Raw genomic sequence first — 20307 nt, 5'->3', positions numbered from 1 at the left:
AGTTATATGCACCTATATCTGTAGCAGAAGCTTTATTTTCTACCTTAGGAAATAACCAGGAGTATGGACAAACATTCATTACAGTGTTATTCCTAATAGTGAAAATTGGAAACAATCTGAAGGAACAATTTGAGAACTGTGATCAAATACACTATGGTTTAGCATACATAGTGTGTAATACAATAGACTATTACACAGTGTGTTAGGACAAGATTCAGATAAGAAACACTTAAATAGTGATTTAAAACAGATTGAAACTGATTTCTCTCAATAAATGAAGTCTGGGGGAAGGCCATCCAAAATTGGTTTGATGGAACAATAGTCACAGTTGCTTTCCAGGTTTCTGCTCCATTTTCCTTAGAGCGAGGTCTCTGTTTTCATGGTTCAAGATGAGTGCTAGAGCACCAGCCATCACATCCATACTTCCAGCAACAGGAAGGAAGAAGGAACAAAAAGGTATGCACACTCCCACTTTAAGGAGACATCTTAGACTTCCTCACATGACACTTTGTTTATACCTCAATGGGAAAATTTAATCACAACGATGTGCCCCGTTAAAAAGTTGGGTACTATAGCTATGGGATAAAAGGAGAGTAAATATTAGAAGGCATACTTAGTTATTAAAATTAGGAATATGAGGACCTCTGGGGAGTCCTGTCTTACAGTTTACTTTGGTAGCTGATATCTAGTGACTTTAGGACTCAGGTAAAAGATACCTGCATTCTTGGAGTTTGTTGGAGCAAAGGATGTAAGAGTGTTTCCCATGGACTAAATGTGGGCCACCTGTGAGAGGGAGGTAGCATGTGTGCCTGACTAGGGTGAAAACAGATTCAATAGAAAAAGGCAAGAGGTGAATTTCTGGGTTCCTAGGAGCTGCAGAAGCAGTAAGTGACAAGCTGTCAAGGGAGCTGTAGGTGTAGGGTCTCTGAGAAGCCATGAAACTGTGTTTAAAGAATGAGCTTTAAGTGTTGCTGAGCTGAGAGAGTGTGATAAAGCTATCTCGGGGCAGGATCAGTCCATTAAGAATGTCCCTGCCTTTCTTATCTTGCCTTCCTTTCTTCTCTCCTCAACCCTGGCCTGGGTGGGGTGGGGTGGGTGGGGTGGGGGGGTTGGTGGGGGAGAGGTGGGCGGTGGCAGGAAGCACAGTTAGCCAGAGGATGAGGAAATGCCTGGCACAGCAGAGGATGAAGGACCACGGCTTTCCTCTTCCTCTCCCCACCCCACTCAGGAGAGCTTCTTGCTGGCAGCGGGCCCCTAGCCGTGGGGAGGGGGGAGCAAGTGACCCCTCTGAATCAAGTTTGGAGGTTTGATTGTTCCATGGGATTTTGAATGGTACTATAACTCGTTTTGTGATTATTGGTTTATGTTTCTCTGATCAGAGTGCAAACAACTTGAGTCAAGGGTGACGTCTTTATGTGGCTTTCTCTCCCCAGGGCCCAGGACAGAGCCTGGAACACAGTCAGCACAGAAATAAGCTAACACTCATTCAAGAAAGAAAGAATGTTATTAAAGCAAAGAAAGGAAGGAAGGAAGCTAGGTCTAATGCTTCGTCTGAGGGCGCCAAACCGTGGCGGCCACCCTGTCCTCTCTCCTCCCAGAATGTTTGGCTTCTTCCTCTCATATGTCCAGCCTTGCATTCGTGATCTGTCTGCTTATATTAGTTATTTGTGAGCCCTTTGACGGTTGGACCCGTATGCTGATAAAAATAATAACTATTATTTATTGAGTACCTGCGAGGTCCTGGGCAGGGCGCGAGGGCAGTGCTGCCCACACACTAATGCACACCTGGGGAGCTTGGGAAAAGGCAGATCCTGATTCAGCAGGTCTGGGTGGGCCTGAGTTGCTGCATTTCTAAAAGGTAATGCCTGTGCTGCAGGTTCTAGGGCATGGGTGGAGTGAAGTGGAAGACTTTAGGTCATTTGATTCTTACATCAATCCTTACATCAATCGAGACAGGCACTATTACTCCTTGCATTCTGTGATAAGAGAAACGAGGGTCAGAGCTGGCGAGTGAGGGTCACACACTCGTTAGCAGCAGTAGCATTCAGATGCAGTGCTGACTTCATGGGAGCTTTCCCAAGTGCCGCATGCTCAGCATGCCAAGGGGGGTCCCTTAAGAGCCATCTTTGCACTGTCGGGTCCTGGAAAGAAAAGGGAGAGAAGATTATTTGATCCTCTAAAAATAAGCCATAGGCTGTATTTTGGCTCTAGAGGGAGTCAAGGGTCTGTGAGGGATGATCACCCACTCGGAAGAGTGCACACCCTTTCCTAGAGGGGAGGTGCTCACTGCTCTTCTCTAGGCCCCGGGCTCTCAGCTGCAGCTGGGGGAGGCCTGGTCCTTCCCTGTCTGCTCAGTGGGAGGGGCCCGGAATGGGAGCCTTGGCCTAAATGGGGAAGGCCAGTTTTCAGAGGGAAAGGAAGACAATGACTCACCTTTCCAGCATTTGCAGGCTTCTTAGCCCATCTTGACAACCCTCCTGTGAGGCAGGAGCTGTCATCTCCACTTTACAGCTGGGAAAACTGAGGGTTAGTACTGGCTCTCAAACCTGGGTCTTCTGATTCTTGCAAACCCCGGGTGACACCACACTGAGTTTTTGGGGGTTCATGTAAGGAGAGCTCAGATCGCTGGGAAAGATCCAAGCATGCTCCCCTTTGAAGGAGGGTAACCTGGGAAGCAATGAACCAGGGTACAAGTCTTGCCACCTTAAACACTGCACGACTGTGGGCTGGTCCCTGGACCTCCCTGGGCCTCTGTGTCCTTCTATATAAAGCTGGGGTAATAATCGTGCGTGCACGTGTGGTTGATCCTCATTGTTCACAGATTCCGTGTTTGCATTTGCCTACTTGATAACATTTATTTGTAACCCCCATGTCAATCTCTTTTGTCGTCATTTGTGGACGTGTGCAAAACTGATGAAAAATTGGAGTCACCCAGTGCACACATTCCCGGATGAGGCCAAACGAAGGGATGCTCTGCCTTCTTGTTTCAGCTCAGACTATAACCAAATGGCCTTTTAATGATCTGTTTAGTGCCACATTTCCCACATTTTGTGCTTTTTGTTTGTGATTTCACTGTTTAAAAGGAAACCATTGTAGTGCTGCATGGCTACAGGACACGTGTACAATACATACAGGGCATGCATAGGGTCCCAGCTGCAGTGCTGAAGTGCTGTCTATTGTTCCTATGCGCCTTACAGAGAAAATACATGTTAGATAACTTTCATTCAGGCATGAGTTGTGGTGCTGTCGGCCATGAGTTCAACAGTATATATTAAGTAAGATGTCTTTAAAGAGAAATATACATAAAATAAGGTTATATATTGATCAGTTGATAAAATGTCATAACCAGAGCCTTGCAGGAACCTATTCCCCTAGGAGCAATGGTTCAACGTTTATGAATCCAGTGTTCATGGTGACGTTATAGAACACAATTACTGCAAATAACAAGAATCAATTATAGCTGTTTCAGGGGCCATTGAATGTCACTTCCCTTTTCTCCTAGTCTCACTCATTGACTGTTTTTGGAGGGGACATACTAGTGAGCCCTAGAGACCACAGTCACGGTCAGAGGCAGCAAGGAAGAGCAGGCAGCAGAGTCAAGGGTCTGAGTGTGGACTCTTCCTGTGAGACCTGGAGCGTCCACATCGCCTCACTTTCATCCATGTCTATAAAGACGTGCCTCTGTTTTCCATGTGTGTGAAAGGTGATGACGTGGTACCTACTTTATGGCTTGTTGTAAAGATTAAATAAGCTAATATGCATAAAGTGTTTAGAACAGCCTGGTAAACAGGGCTGGGAGTGGGGTGAAGTTCCTAGGGTCCAAAATTTATGGATGCATTCACCCTGTGCTTGCTTGCCTCGTTAAATTCTGTGCCCTAGGTGTCTTTCTCTTTTCACCCTGGTCCCAGCCCTGCTGGCAAATGAGTATTGGCTATTGCTATTATTAATGGGAAGTCCTCTGCTCCTTCCTTCGCCTCTGTCCTCTGGAAAGGGTCCTGGGGCCACTGTTGGCTGGCCTGGGTCTCTTTGAGCCCCAGCTGTCCCCATGAGCAGGGCATGCTCCTTTTCTGGGCCTTGTTCTGCCATCTGTCCAGTGGGGGTGACATCATCCTAGACACGTTTGACCATGTCAGCTGCCTCTGAGGGTGGTTGTGAGGATCAAATGAGCTAATGGGTGGGTAGGTTTTTGTAAACTAAAGTACAGGGCAAACGGGAGGTTTTAGTGCTTGTTCGAGTGCCTCCGTCTGTCTCTGTCATCCATGCAGCCATCTCAACTGCTCTCGGACCCGCTCATGGCCTCTGTCTGCAGCGCCCTAGAGAAATGCATTCCAGATGGCTGAACCCCATGGTAGGAAGGAGAACATTATTTTTTATTTACCCTAAAAACTACATTTGAAAGAGCTTCACTCCGTTTCCAAATCTGGTATCCTAGACCTGGGTTCTTACCTGTGGGCCCATTTTGGTCTCTGAAGACCCTACCAAATTTTACAGGAAGGCAGAGATGAGACACTTGTTGAAGACGTACTATGGGCCGGGTGCTGTGCTAAGTGCTTTAGAGAAACCTCTGTAATCCTGACAACTCTACACAACAGAGGTCGTTGGCACCAGTGTCCTCACAGCGGGGGTGTGGAAATGGAAACCCAGAGAGATTAAGGAAATTGCCTGCGGTCACACAGTCAGTCAGCAGTGGGGCCAGGATTTGAACTTGGTTCTGTCCAAATCCCAAAGTGAAGGACGGGGGAGGTGCTGGAGCCTGGTTGTTAATCCTGGGCCTGGGGGTCACACAGGTTGTAAACCAGCTCCTTCCTTACCTGTTGGGAGGTATTGGGCATGTTACTTTAAATTCTTTTAATCTTTGGTTTTGTCATCTGCAAAAACAACGATCATAAAAATATTTGTAAGGTTGGGCTTCCCTGGTGGCGCAGTGGTTGGGAGTCCGCCTGCCGATGCAGGGGACACGGGTTCGTGCCCCGGTCCTGGAGGATCCCACATGCCGCGGAGCGGCTGGGCCCGTGAGGCATGGCCGCTGAGCCTGCGTGTCCGGAGCCTGTGCTCCGCAATGGGAGAGGCCACAACAGTGAGAGGCCCGCGTACCGCAAAAAAAAAAAAAAAAAAAAAAAAAAAAAAAAAAAATATATATATATATATATGTAAGGTTGTTGTGAGTTTTAACTAATTTATGTATACCCAGTGCTTATCAGAGTCCCCGGCCTAGAATAAGGACTCATCAATACTAGTTACTATTTCAGGATGAGGAAAGTGGCTTAGTAAACGCTCCCCTAGTATGGGGGGATAAATGTGCTTTGTGATGAGGTACAAAGATGAATCCCTTGTAACTCCCCCCAGCCCCTTCCCTGTGGCTGAGGAAGAGGGTGCTGATGCTGCCTGCTTGGCCTCCTTCACCCTCGGAGTCTCTCTCAGCAGCTCTGATTGAACCCAAGAACAGACGAACATTCTTCATGCCCTCTTTTCACCTGAGAACATAACTTGGTGCTTAGAAAACACTGTTGTCTTCATTAACTTGGCCTTGGCTCACTTTGGGCTTTGACATGAGAGAGAGAGCCCTTGGAAGGTGGGTTGGGTATGTGTGTGGGAGCACAGAGAAGGGCCCTGGGAGAGCACAGAGAGGGGCTCAGGGGGAGCACAGAGAGGGGCCCAGGGAGAGCACAGAGAGGGGCCCAGGGGGAGCACAGAGAGGGGCCCGGGGGGGGAGCACAGAGCGGGGCCCGAGGGGAGCACAGAGAGGGGCCCTGGGGGAGCACAGAGAGGGGCCCTGGGGGAGCACAGAGAAGGGCCCTGGGAGAGCACAGAGAGGGGCTCAGGGGGAGCACAGAGAGGGGCCCTGGGGGGAGCACAGAGAGGGGCCCAGGGGGGAGCACAGAGAGGGGCTCAGGGGGAGCACAGAGAGGGGCCCGGGGGGGAGCACAGAGCGGGGCCTGAGGGGAGCACAGAGAGGGGCCCAGGGGGAGCACAGAGAGGGGCTGCGGGCAGAGCATCTGCTCGCTGGGGCCAGAGAGGGAGAGGAGAATCACGGTCATCGCCTGAGTTCAGTGTTTCTTCCTTTGGCCAGGAGTGGTCCTTGATGTGTGTGTGAGAGAGAGAGAGGGAGAAGGAATGTGAGTGGGAAGACCGAGAAGGCTTGTGTCAGAGTTGGTACGTGTTAGAAGACAAGAAGTGATTGGATGTGCTGGGCCATGAGTGTGAGAATGTGTGGGGGAGTCAGTGTGTGTCTGTGTGTTGCAGGGAGTGTCGAGCAGCTGTGTGGTAGACGTGTCACTGTCAGTAGGGGTGGCTGTGCAGGATTTCTTTCATCTCCCCTCTATGGGTCTGGCTGGGGAGGTCACGGTCCCAGCTGCTGGGCTGGAGAATGGGGTGGACTGGGGGAGGGGGAGTCCTCTTTATATCTGGACAGGAAGTCCTTTATGGGGAGATTGGGTAGCGAAAGATGCCAGGAGATGGGTGATGCGGCCTGACCATGCAGCCCCTCGCCCATCGTGAGGACAAGGAAGGGAAAACAGATGCAGTGTTTGCACGAGAGATACTAGGGGCCGAGTGGTTATGGGATTATGGAACCAAAGTGGCCACGGAATTCCCAAGTTGGGAAGACCCTGAGGAATGATCTCTAGAGGACCTTCGTCCCCAGCGTAAGATGAGACCTGAGGTCCAGAGGGGGAAAGTCACCTGCCTCTGGTCACATAGACTTGACCGTCACCCAGCGGGGGTCTCAGGGACTTGGACTAGAAAAAGGGAGGGAGAAAGCCACACAGCTGGTAAGAATTGAGTGGCTGCGTGAGTGGGAAGGATTGAGGTGGCCAGCGAGGCAGTGGTTCAGTGCACAGACGCCGTATGGTGTCCACTGTCACTCACGTGGTGGGATGGGGTTGGGGGTGTTAAGTGGGCCGGAGGAGAAGCATGTACCCCCTGGTGGCTGGAACTGTGGGCTCAGTGTCCAGCTCCCACGGAGGAAAGGGTCAGAGAGATGCTTGTGGAAAGACACTGGGGGCAAACCGCAAAGTGAAGTGGCAGCCCTGGAGAGCAGATGGGGTGAAGCTGGCAGAGGAAGGGCCATCTCGAGCTTTACTAGAGGGACACTGGGCAAAAAAACGCCCTCTGGAACAGCCCGAGGGCTGAGGCTTGGGTGGTGGGGCTCAGTGACTGATCACCCACTGCGGCTGCCCTCTAAGTCAGGCTGGCTCACCAGACCCTACACAATCCTAGCTGTACCCGAAACATTCTCTCTCCTTTGAGCCCAGTCTGCTCATCCTGGATCCCCTCCTCTGTTTCTGAGTTGCTCATTCCCTACACCTCCGCCCACCTGGATCTGGCGTTTGTTCAGACCTGTGGCCTTCTTCCCCCTGCCCCTGTCATCGTTTGGGTAGGGATTTCTGCGAAGGCCCTTCAGATGGTGACTCATTGGGGCCACCCTGGCTCTGCCTTGAGGGAAGGAAGCTCAGTGGAGGCTGAGTTATAGATGTCTGGTCCTGTCCTCAGGCATCCCACCACCAAAGACGGATGCAGGGTTGGGGGAACTGTGCTTCAAGCAGTTTACTTGTGGGAGAGACCCCAGGACAGTCTGAGGAGCCATGCCCAGCCTGGTGCAGGAACACTGAGGGAGGAAGATGAGTTCAGTGCCAGGAAGTACAGTTGGGTTGGAGGCTGGCGGGTCAGATTAAAGGGAGGCATGCAGGCCAAGGTCAGCATGACGGAGGTTGAGAGAGCCAAGTGAGGTCTGAGAGAGCAGAGCAGGGTAGCCAGGATCCAGCGCGCGCAAATGCTGGTCCTCCCAGATTGCTCTTTTGCAGGGGGAAGTGAAGGACGAGGGTCTAATCTGTTGGTCATCTGTGAATACATCTCCAGCTAAGAGGAAACGGTAGGTTGGATCCTCTGAGAGGCAGATGCCAAGACAAGGTTAGACATTCAAGAGATTAGTTGGGGAAATGCCTGTGAAGGATAAAGGGGAGAGAGTGGTAGCAGGCAGGGCAAACCTGCAGAAGTGATGCGGGACTGCCCCCCGGGGGAAAGCAGAGGTGAAAGTTAAGAGGGCTGGACAGGAAGGTCTCAAACCTAAGCTCACTTCTGAGAAAGTTTTGTCCGGACTCGTATAGCGGTTCCTGAACCAGGTCACCCATTGGAGTACCCTGCGTCTGTTAGGGGTGGGCGGGCACTTGCTCCCCTGCTGCACCCAGCCGCTGTCTGTATCTGGTAGGGGTGGGCAGAGGCTTGCTCCCCACTGCCCCCTCCCTTCACTCAGTCATTGGCTGTATCTGGTAGGGTGGGTGGGCACTAGCGCCCCTGCTGCGCTCAGTCATTGGCTGGGAGCTGCTCTGGGAAGCCTGGCCTCCGTACACGTGCTGGTGGATACAGAGGGGCAGCAGTAAGAGCGGGCTTCCAGATCTGGTGGTGCATCTCCATGGTCTCTAAATGGCTTAAAAGAGGCTGAGGGACGTGGCTCCGAATCACTTCCAGGGGCACATTACCTTCATATTGCCACTTCCAAATGCTCATTGGCATTTAGAGTTATTTAATCCAATGCACCTGGCACAGGAAGAGAAGGGGGTGGGGAAATCAAGAAGAAAGAAGAGTCTTACAGTTGTAAAGCATTGGTCTCCAGGAATGGAGACCTGTGTTCTCAGGTTCTGTCACTCTCTCTGCAACCAAAAGCAAGCCATCTTCCCTCCGTGGGCTCATTTCTGCATTTGTAGATTGGGGGTAATAGTAATCTACACCTCCTAGACATGTTGTGAGGATAAAAGAAAATTGTGGATGTGAAAGTTTGCTTTTAGCGGAAAAGAACTATATGGTTATGTGTGGACGGACAGCATTCTGCCTATGGAATATGTCTCTCTAAATAAACTCTCTCTCTCATAAAAAGAACAATACAGATGCGTGGTATTATATGAACATTATTAATAGGGGTAGCCTGGGGTTACTATGATGAGTAAATAAGTTATTTCATGTGACACGCTGAGCCAGGCACAAAGGCTTAATAAAAATTAGCTGCTATTTTCTTTCCCCCCGCAATTTTGTCAAGAGCCAATTCTATTCAGGGATAATTCTCGAATGAGTTTAGGCCTAAACGGTTTTCCTCAGGAAATCTGAACTCAGAGCTGCTCCTCAGGGCTCACTCTGTCCCGGCTGAGCTTCCACTTCCTGTGCCAGCATTTGCTGGGATCCGGGAGGCTCTGTGGAGCGAGGCTGCAGCTTCATATGTAATGTCGTCTCCGCTCCTCCATCTCTGTGAAGTAGGCACTGTTAGTATCTCTGTTGACAGAACAGCTCAGAGAGGTGAAGCGTCTTGTCCAAGGTCACAGAGCAGGCCTCAGTCACAGCTCAGCGCTCTCTGGAGCAGGACCCGTCGGACTGAACACCCCCTCTCAGGAGTGTGAAAGATGAGCTAGGTGTGTCAAGGGCCTGGCAGAGTGGTGGTACAGGCAGGCTCGGCAAACAGCTATTATTTCAGTCCAGGTCTGCCCCGGGTGTGGGTAACTGCTCCTCAAAAGCTTCCCGAGTCCTTCGGTGCCCGTCCTTACCAGAGGTGCCACGTTACACGTCCTTACACAGAATATGACCTCTCTGTCAGAAGGCCAGCTTGCTCTGTTGGTGTGTCTCTGGCGTGGCTGCCTGGCGATGCTGCCTTTGAGGCCTCTTGCCTTCTGGGAGGGAAGTTCCAGCTGGTTGAGCTGCTGCCCGCTAGCCCAAGGGCTGTATGCACGGAGAGGGCATTTTTAATAGTTCTTTGGCATATTTTCTGGCCCCCAATACTTTTAAAGCAAATTTCTCTATCACTTGGCTCTCCCTCCTGCATTTATTTATTCATTCAACAAACATATTGAACACAAACAACACCACCACCAACGCTCACAACATCTACTGAGTGCTTTTACGTTCTAGGAACCATGATGACTACAAGGAAAACAAGACTAGAATAATCACTGTTGAGCTCTTACTCCAGGCAAGGCACCAAGCTGAGCACTTTGCATCACGACCCTTCCCATCTTTAAGCAGCCCTGTGAGGTGGATGCTATTATCCCCTCGGTACAGAGAAGGAAGCTGAGGTGGAAAGAAGTGAAGTAACTTGCCTGAGGACACACAATTAATAAATATTGGCACCACATTCAGACTTTTTGGCTCCCAAACCCAGGCTCTTAACTACTACACTGACTCTTCTAAGGGCATGTGTTTCTTAAGAGATGGATGTTTTAACATTTAGCTATGCAAAAAGAGTAATCTTTAGAATCATTTAGGTCCAGATTCAATCGCAGATCCACCACTTACGAGTTGTGTAACCTTGGATAAATTTGTGGGGAAAAAAAAAAACAACTTCAACTATTGAGCACCGTAACTAGTGCCCTTCTAAGTGCTGTATGTACAGCCACACCTTGGAGAGATTGCGTGTTGGGTTCCAGACCACCGCAGTACAGTGAATGTCACAATAAAGCCAGTCACACAAATGTTATGCTTCCCTGGTGCATATGAAAGTTATGTTTACACTGTATTAGTTAAAAATAATTATTTGAACTTTAATTATTTCCATTCTACAGAAGAAGGAACTGAAGCTCAGAGAGGTTAAGTAACTTTCTCTAAGCATATCAGTCAAGGTCCAGTCAGAAGATAGAAACCATACAGTAATTTGAATGGAGAAAGGTTAATATAAAGAACTGTAAACTAGTTGCAGGGCATATTAACTACTGGGGGGTAGAGATAACAGTAAAGAATGCAGGAGTAGAGGATGTAAGGAGCACCTCTTCCTCTAGGGTGGAGGCAGGGTACCTCTGAAATAATAAATATATATATATAGTTGTATATATATATAGTTGTATATATATATATGTGTGTGTGTATATATATATATATATAGTTGTATATATATATTGTTCTCTGCCCTGAATCCTAATACAGAGTTCCTAAAGTCCTGTAATTTCCTGAATGATGGAGGAGATAGGAGTGCCCCACCTAAAGCTCCTAAATCCCTTGGAATTTTCTGGGTGGTAGGAGTGTCTTTTGTTCTAATGATGCCACTCTTGGGAGGCTCCTGTGTGGGGTCTGGTCACCTGAAAGACCAAGCATGATTAAGAAGCTTGGAACTTTCAGCACTACCCTCCACCCTCTGGGAAGGGGTGAGGGGTGAGGGGTTGGAGATTGAGTTAATTAATAATCAATCATGCCTGTGTGATGAAGCCTCCATAAAAAAAAAAAAAATCCCTGAACTATGGTGTTGGGAGAACATCCGGATCGGTGAAAACATCCACATTCCAAAACGGTGGTGCACGCCGCACCCCAGCTCTATGGGGACAGAAGTGCCTGCACGCAAAACACTTCTAGATCTTACCCTATGTACCGGTTTATCTGGCTGTTCATCTATGTCCCTAATTGCGTCCTTTATAATAAACTGCAGATGTAAGTAAGTGTTTCCCTGAGTTCTGTGGGCCATTATAGGACATGACTAGCCTGAGCAGGGGCTTATGGTAACCCCCAATTTCTAGCCAGTTGGTCAGAAGTATAGGTGAGTACCTGGGGCTTGTGATTGGCCTCTGAAGCCACAAGACAGTCTTGTGGGATTGTGCCCTGAACCTTTGCATCTGCGCTAACTTCCTATAGTTCATGTCACAGCAGAACCGTAGCACACCCAGGTGGTGTCTGCGCATTGGAGAATCAGCTGGTGTGCCCCCGCCTACTCCCACTCCCACATTTGGTGGCAGAAGTGCTGTGAGTCGAGGACAACGTGGGAATTTTCTTTTAGTATGCAAGGAAGGAACAAATTTGGAAGAGGATCCCTTCTCCCTAGGCTGAGATTCAGACCTCAGTGGCGGGGGCGTGACTTAATCCACTGGATGGTGGTGCACACAAGTGGGAAACCAGATTCTGGGATGCCAACAGAACTCTCTAGGGACCTGCCTTCTGGGGTGTGATTAAGATCCTCTGAGGGGCTGACTGGGAGAGTGCCGCTGACGTCTGCAGTGGAGTTGCCTTCTGGGGTGCTGGTGAAACTTGCTGAGGTGTGAGCACCATTGAGACTGGGTGTCCTTTACATGCCGGTTGCTATTCACCACAGGAGCAAGAAGAAAGCAAGCACACGGAACCGGGAAGAAAAGACCCTTCCTCCTGTAGCACCCTCTAGTGCCCTCTACTGACAAAGCTTAACATCATATGTCCACTGACAAAGGAGAAATGTTCACAGGGTCCACAGCATCACAAAGCCGGACAATGAAGGTGAGTACGGAACTGAAAGGCAGTACATTGATAACTGGCCCGGTAAGTATTATAACCTATTAAAATCCAGGTTTATCTGATGCCAAAGCCCCAATTCTTTCAGCAATAACACTGACCTTTTCTGACCTTCAGTTTTCCCATCTCTAAACTGGCAACAACAGTGCTTGTCTCACAGGGATGCTGTGTGTCTTAAATAAGATGAGGTACGTACAGATCTGGAACGTTGTAGAGGCTCAGTGAGAGTTAGTTGGTCTACCTGCCAGATAAATGCTAATTTATCACTGACACCGCTTGTGATTCACACAGTTCTTTTGTATCACTTTCACTGACTTTATAACATCCGGAGTCGTTTGTAAATTACAGTTATACTTTGTAGGCCATTTGCATCGTATATTTCTTGTATTATTAGAGGTGGCAGAGTTGACCGTGGAAGAAAGGCCATCTTCCCATCACATCCTCTTCTTTGTGGGTCATACTCTTTAGTGTCAGACAGTGTGTGTGTGCCTGTGTGTGCTGCTCTTTGAATGAGGGTTACCTTTATAGGTGGGGAGTACGTTTGTGAAAGTTTCATGTTCAATCTTTGCTTCCTTACTTGACCTCATAACTGTGGGAGTTCTGATAATCACTACTCAGGCATTGAAGGCATCCTATAGAAGTCTGTTTCTCGGAGCTTGTACCTTTCCCATATTTACTGCCCATCATTTCTTATACCAGCACCCAGGGGGCCCTTAGGGACCCTCTTTGTCTCCTGAATCTAATAAATGTCCCTTGTGCTAAAGGTTGACCAAGAGCCTTTGGTCGTTTGCAAGGGAGCCCTGGCCTTCTAGTGGGGCCCAAGCCATCCTGTCTGGTGTGTGGTTTTGTGGGACCAAGAACACGTCATCTCTTTTGTTCCTTTCTATCTTCCAGGCCACACTTTATACACAATAATAGAATGTTGGAACAGGGATGGGTGACATACTATGCTCCAACCAAAATTTATTAGGGGTCTACCCTGAAAATTTTCACGTGTTCTGACATTTGACATTTCACGTGTTCTGACATTTCACAGCTTTCCTTTGAGGTTGCTCGGTATTTTTGTCCTTATTTTAGTGGTGGGGCTCAGAGAAAGTGACTTGTTTCAGGTCTCCCAGCTGAGGAGTAGAGCTGGGATAAGGACTGTGCTGTCCAACTCTTAACTCCAGGCTCTTTCCCCCATTTTACAGATGAGGAAACTGAGGCCCCCAAATGGGAAAGGACTTACCCAGAGGCACATCAGCAGGTCAGTGGACCCAACCCAGACCCTAAGCACTCTCATTCCCTGTTCATCTACTTTCCTGCTCAGACTGGTTATTGAGCTATTGTTTTAGGAAAGGAAAACAAATTTCATATGACGTGATTTAAAAACTTTCAGACTCTTCCTTAGTTGCACAACCAAAAGCTTCATTTTATTTACAAATGTTATTTTTTAAGACATTTAAGACGTCCAGTGATACATTTACTTCATTACTGAACTGGCAATGTGCAGTAACTAAAATTCATCTGATTCATCAAACTTTCAACACCCTTTGACATAGGGACTGTATCGTACTGAGATTTCATTGTCCTGAAACAGCCACAAACATTTATATGTGATCAAAGAGAAGAAGTATCTGTCCAGAAGCCAGGTTTTCTGATTCTGAGCCCAGTGCCCTGGCTCATTTGCTTTATTAAAGAATGTTCTATTTTTTACTGATGAACATGATGGCTATAATTACCCAGTGCTTTGAACTTTACCTTGCATGTATTAACTCATCTAATCCTTAGAACAATCCCCTGTCGTAGATATCATTATCATTCCAATTTTACAGAGATATTCACAAGGGGACATATTGATAATATTAAACACTTATATGTTGTCTAGTCTTTGTAAAGGTTTATTTTCTACTTTTAACCCTTGAATCATCTGCCCCCCGTGGGGTTCCTTCATGTTCCAAGATATTTGTATACTATGGCTCGATAATGCACAAGGCCTCAGTTAAGATACTTTGAGTTCAAGTGATTGAACATCTGTCTAATAGTGGCTTAAGAAGTAGGCAATTTCCCATTTTCAGCAACATGGATGTACCTAGAGATTATCATACTATGTGAAGTAAGTCAGAGAAAGACAAATAACATACGATATCACTTATATGTGGAATCTAAAAAAACTGATACAAATGAGCTTACTTGCAAAACAGAAATAGACTCACAGACATAGAAAACAAACTTATGGTTACCAAAGGGGAAAGGGGGGAGGAGGGATAAATTGGGAGGAGGGATACATTGTACACACTACTACATATACGATAGATAAACAACAAGGACCTACTGACTAGCACATGGAACTATATTCAATATCTTGTAATAACTTATAATGGAAAAGAATCTGAAAAAGAGTATATATATATATCCAGTTTTATATATATATTTGAATCACTTTGCTGTACACCTAAAACATTGTAAATCAACTATACTTCAATAAAAAAAGAAGTAGGCAGTTCTAGGCTGGTTCAGGGACGAAAAAACCAAAATCAAAACAAACCAAAACCCCAAAAACAAAACCAGCCTCTTTCCGCCCTTCAGTTCCTCTTTCCTCAGAACACTGACTCTTGTCTTCAGGCTTGTTGCCTTATGATTTAAATAGAGCTGCTTCAGCCTCGGTCCTCAAATGACTATTTTCAAAGGTAGGAAGCCAAGGGATGCCACCGTAGCATCTCTCTATCAAGTGAGGACATCTTCCCTTAGAAACCCTCCAGTAAGTTTCTCCATATAGATCACTGAGTTGAACTGAGTCACGTGGCCTCTGCTAGTTGCAAGGAAGGCTAGGGAAATGCGAACCTCTGTGTGTGTGTAGATGTCAGCATGAAAAAGATGGGAAGGAAATGTCTATTGGGTATTCAAGCAACAGTTTCCATCACACATGATAAACTGGTAGTGGATACTTATCTTTTAATGTGGTCTCCAGGGACTACTGAGCCATTCCATTTATTTAATTCTCAGAACAACATTGGGAAGTTGCTGAGTCACATGGTGGAAGTTCAAGAGCTAAATACGGTTACTTTGAGATGTCATAATTCTGTGATTGAACAATGCGTGGTGTATCAGGATACCTTCTGCTGTATAGAACAACCACCTCTCCTGTGAGGTTTTGTATGAGTTTGAGTACCACTTCTTGCCCTTGCCCTTGTCCAATAGTTTATTTTAGCTGAAGAGTGTAGGTAGAACAAAGGGGCCATATTCATTAAAATGAATAAAACGATATTCATTTCATAAAATGAGATCAGCAAGGAGATGAACTCCCTTAGAGACAGAATTTGTTTCAGGACCAAAGAAGGAAGAACATGTGTGTAAAGAGGGTCTTAACACTATCCTTGAGGGAGGGCTGGCTAGGGGACATCTCTGGAACTTGGCCCTTCTTTTCTAGGAAAATGCCCCACACATTGTGGACCTCTCCTGGGAGCCCTCACAGAGGGAGGGCTCTCTCCACAGGCTCATCCTCAGAAACTGCAAAGCAGATGTTTGCTTTGAGGAGGTAAATGTTTACCCTTCTGTCTTATTTTCAAAGATCAGCAGAAAGGACTATAAGATCTTGCCTGGTTGATTTAGAGGACAGTTTGCTGCTGGGCCCTAGGACTAATATGCCCATTTGCTACCACCTGTCTGCTTCTCTGATGGGCAAAGTTGTTTCTTTTGGGGAGATCTGCTGGGGTGGGGAACAGAGTCCTTTCTTCCCCTCTAGAGCTTGGTGCTCACTCTGCATGGTGAAGACAGCAATCTGTAGCAGACTTTTTAGGAACAGCCACCTTCTCATGCCTGGCATTGAACCCAGGTATGGCCATGAGAGTGGAAGGACACCTGACTGGGAGCCAGGGCTCTAGCATGACCCATCTGGCAGGCACACATGCAGGGAGCGCCTGCTGTATGCCAAGTACCACGCTAGGGGTCAGCCTGGGAGGAGAGTCAGGCTTCCCACCTCCACGTCCAGTGCCCTTTGCTCTATTCATGCGAAAAGAAGAAAGGCAATTAACAAGGAGCACATTCTACATGCAAGACATTGTGGTACTGTTCCATTTTATTGGTAAAGAAATGCAAGGTCAACAGTGTGAGGTCCATGTGCACAGCCCTGCAGGTAGGAGGTGGTGAAGTCAAGGAGGGAACCCAGATTAGTCTGCTCCAAAATTTACCCTCGTCTCAAGTCACCCAATAAGCACAGCTCAGAATGGCGACTCACTTGTCGTTTTCTCTCTGAGGAGTTTGGACCTTATCTTGAGCACACTTGGAGCCACTTAAGTGTTTGTACAGGGAGAGAGGTTAGATTGTCAGTGCTAAGGAAATCCCTTTGAAATCTTTCTGTGTGTGGCTTTGGAGGGGTTGGCATGAGACTGCCGCTGGGGAAATCTGAAGGAGACAGTGTATCTAGGACAGAGGTGATACGGAGGAGATAGGGTGGTGGGACAGAGGATGTAGAATCCGTAGGACTTGGTGAGGACTGATTGGATGTGGTGGGTTTGAGTGGGAGGAAGGCACTGCAACATCTAGACCCAATGTTAGCATTTTGCATAACATTCTTATAATCAGCACACTACAGATTGCATCGGCTTTCGCTTTGGAATGAAGGCCTATGTGCCCCCAAATTCATATATTGAAACCTAATCCCCAGTGTAATGGTATTTGGAGGTAGAGCTTTGGGGGAAGTAATTAGGTTGTAATGGCAGGGCCTTCATGAATGGGATTAGTGCCCTTAAAAAAGAGACCCCAGAGAGATCCCTCATCCCTTCCACCATGTGAGGACTCAGCGAAAAGCCATCTGTGAACCAAGAAGTGGGCTCTCACCAGATATCAAATCTGCCAGCACCTTGATCTTGGATGGCCCGGCCTCTGGAACTGTGAGAAATAAATTTCTATTGTTTATAAGTGATTCAGTCTATGGCATTTTATTAGAGCAGGCTGAATCGACTAAGAGAGCTTCCAAGCACGTTAGCCCAGGCTGGACATCCTGACCAGTGATCCCTTTATTGTGTGGGCTTGTTGAGGTTGGTCGTCTTTTGTTCTACCCTGTCACCACCTTCAGGGTACTGGATGGCCACTCTCACTGCCTGCGCCTAACTTTACTGTATTAGTTAGTATAACACTTTCTCCTGTGATGATGACAGCACCGCCCTCGCCCCACCCCCCCAATTAATTTCTTTCTCCTTCATCTAATAGTTCAAGGTGAGTGTGCCTAGTTGGTGGGTGGCTTTCCACCAGGTGGTGACTCAGGGCTGAGTCGCCTTCTATCTTGTGGATCTGTTAACCTCTGAGACCATGGAGTCCTCTGTATTCAGCCGGAAGATGGACAAAGGAGAGGGCGGAGCAGACACATCTGACTCTTACCTGCCTTTCCTTGCCAGTGGCATGTATCACGTGTACTCACATTTCATAGTGGACACTAGCCTCCCACACCTACCTGGATGTAGGGGGACTGGGCAACACAGTCTCTAGTTAGGCAGCTGCTTCCCATGACAAGTCCATGCTATGGAAGGGCAAGCACGAGTTTTGGGTAGAGAGTAGCCATCTAGGCTACTCCATTCCAGGTCTATTTCCAGCCCTAAGAGCAAGCACATCAGAGGCTGCATGTCAAGTACCCTTTAAGGGGTTCAGGGCCTATCAGCCACATCACACTATGAAATACGATAAAGGAGGCACAAAACATGTGACCCCCCCCCATAGTATATATTAGGTTGAAATATATGGAGGTGCTGTTTTGTAGATAAAAAACAGTTGAATGTTGGCAATTTCATATGATTCAACCAAATATATTGGGGAAGTGCTTCCAAAAGAGATTTTCTTAAAAATCTAGCTCATAATTTTGGGAAAATACTGCATACTCTGCTGGGGGAGTCAAATACACTTTAGCCAGTTAAAAACTTTGAAAAATCCTGTGTTTAAGAAAATCCTGCATTGATGGGTTTCTTTAATCAGTGATTTCCTAAGTAACCCCTGTTTAATCAGTGACTTCCAAGCTAATTTGTGCATAGAATTCATTTTTCTAAAATGCCTCTTAAGCTCTCCTAGAATGAGTCTTACTTTTTTGCACTTTGGGAAACTTTGCATGGAACGCATGAGGGAATCCATGAGTGAATGCTTTTACATAGCAGAGAAAAAGGTTTTTCACTACAAAAATCCATATTGAGCATACTGGTGGAAATGATCAGTGTGTATTGAGTGAATGGATGACTTTGAACTATTCACATTTCTCTGAGCCTGTGGTTTTCTCCTGCAAAATTAAGATGACCAATTAAACGAGAAGACCCATGTAGAGAGTGTAGGAAGGGGTGCCTGTGTGTTCACTTATTCCTTCGATTAGCATCCCTGAGGCTGAAGAAGGTAGCCACTTGCCACGTAGAGGACACCTCGTTTCAGCAGCCACATGTGGGATTGCTTTGGTCCTGACGTGCAAACATGTTTAAGCCCGGCTTCTTGAGAGTTCACATGGATGTTAGGGTCTGGCAGAGTTATTTCTGTGTGCTCAAGAGAGAAGAAAGTAAAGAGCAACCTCCTTGTGTTGGCATGAAATGGCTGCCCTGTGATTCTGGGCTGGAGGTTGGGGGTAGGGGTGGGGGCTTCAGTAAGCACCCAAGCTGAGAAGCCCACGTGGAACCACTTTTCCATGGTCTAATCTGGGAACTGGAATGCTCTGAGCTTGCAATAGAGTTATGGCTCTGGTTAAGGGGCTGATGCGCTGGGGCCAGCATGGCCTCTGGCAGGGCCTTGGACACATCTGTCCTCCCCCTGTCCTGACCTTGCTTTGGCAACCTCCTCCCAAGGCCTGGCAGAACCCCCAGAACGGATTTTTCTCCTGGCCCCCAGTGAGCCTCTTCACTGGCTTCCAAACATGTGTGACTAGTTTGGCCAGCTAAGCCCGAGGCCCCTCTGCAAGTGGGGCACTTGCTGGGATGGGTCTTCTTCCACCCTGCACACTCGCCATGGCTTCCAGCTGAGTCACGTACCTGGTCCTCCTGCAGGACACCACCCCCAGGGCTCTTTTCAACACTAAGAGGAAGTGGGTAAGGGTCCTCATTTGGGACTAAATGCTGTCCCTGTTTTCCAGGTTGCAGTGGGGCCGGTGCCTTACCTAGGTCCTCCTGCCAACAGCCGCCTGTGAGCTCTGTAACCTTGGACAGATACTCTAATCTCCTCGAACCTCCGTTTCTTCATCCATATAATGGGGATAATTATTGTTGTTTCATCCCCTTCAGCCACTACATGCTCATTGGGGGTGTTGTTCTGCGTGCCAAGCACCAGAGATGCGAAGATGAACTACAACCAGTTCCTGCCTCAAGCAGGTGATACTCTCTAGAAAAAAAAGGATGTGAAAGTAAGTGCCAAGTCCCAGGCTGGGCATCCAGAACACGTTGAAGTGGAAATGACTGGGACTTTAAATTCACACATACGTGTGCTTGAATTCCAGCTCTGATATTAAGTTGCTGTGTGATCTTGGACAAGATATGTTTTGGGGTCCTCAGCTCCCCCATCTGTACAATGAGGAGGTCGGACTAAATTCTCTTTTTTCTCTGATATTCTCTGATTGTATGAAGTTATCAACCTAGAAATCAAAAAGAGAAATCAGTTAGTTGAATTGGTCACTTGATGTCATGTGTCAGCGCCCAGTGGGTACTGTGGCACTTATAATTCTATCCTGGACATTCTATATTGAAGACATTTTGAGGAGTCCTTTGTATTTTTGGGGAAAGAGCCTAAGCTTTGGCATGCGACATTCTTAGAATCTAATTCCACCTTTGCCACATACTGGCTGAGTGACTTCAAACAAATCACTCAGCGTCTCTGAGCCTCCATTGGCCATCGTAAAATTTCGGAAAAAACATGCACTTTGCAGCTTTGTTGTAAGAATTAGAGACTGCTTAGGTGCAGCGCCTGGCATAGTGGACCCTCGCTATGTGGTCCTGAGTCCCTGGCGAGCAGGATCTACATCTGGCCCATTGGTCTCTGCAGGGCCCAGTGCAGGGCCAGGCAGGGACAGATCCTCAGTATTCATTGAACGAATGAGTAGGTTTCAGTGCTATGCTTTGTAACTTGGGCCCCAAACAAGCATATTTT

The 20307-nt window shown here is 47.5% G+C and overlaps 1 long non-coding RNA gene across 1 annotated transcript in view; it reads left to right on the top strand.

Annotated features, from left to right (window-relative positions):
• LOC117202861 (uncharacterized) overlaps nucleotides 1-19442 on the top strand; it is a 67721-nt gene extending 48279 nt beyond the window's left edge. The window contains exons 3-4 of the long non-coding RNA XR_007477998.1: nucleotides 12053-12210; nucleotides 19301-19442. This is a non-coding gene — a long non-coding RNA (uncharacterized LOC117202861). The remainder of the gene's footprint in view (nucleotides 1-12052; nucleotides 12211-19300) is intronic.
• Nucleotides 19443-20307: the final 865 nt, after the last annotated feature.

This window comes from Orcinus orca, chromosome 1 (genome assembly GCF_937001465.1).
Source record: "Orcinus orca chromosome 1, mOrcOrc1.1, whole genome shotgun sequence".
In the NCBI taxonomy this organism is placed as follows: Eukaryota; Metazoa; Chordata; class Mammalia; order Artiodactyla; family Delphinidae; genus Orcinus; species Orcinus orca.
Note: the sequence above shows the minus strand (reverse complement) of the source record. Positions and strands in the feature narration are given on the sequence as shown.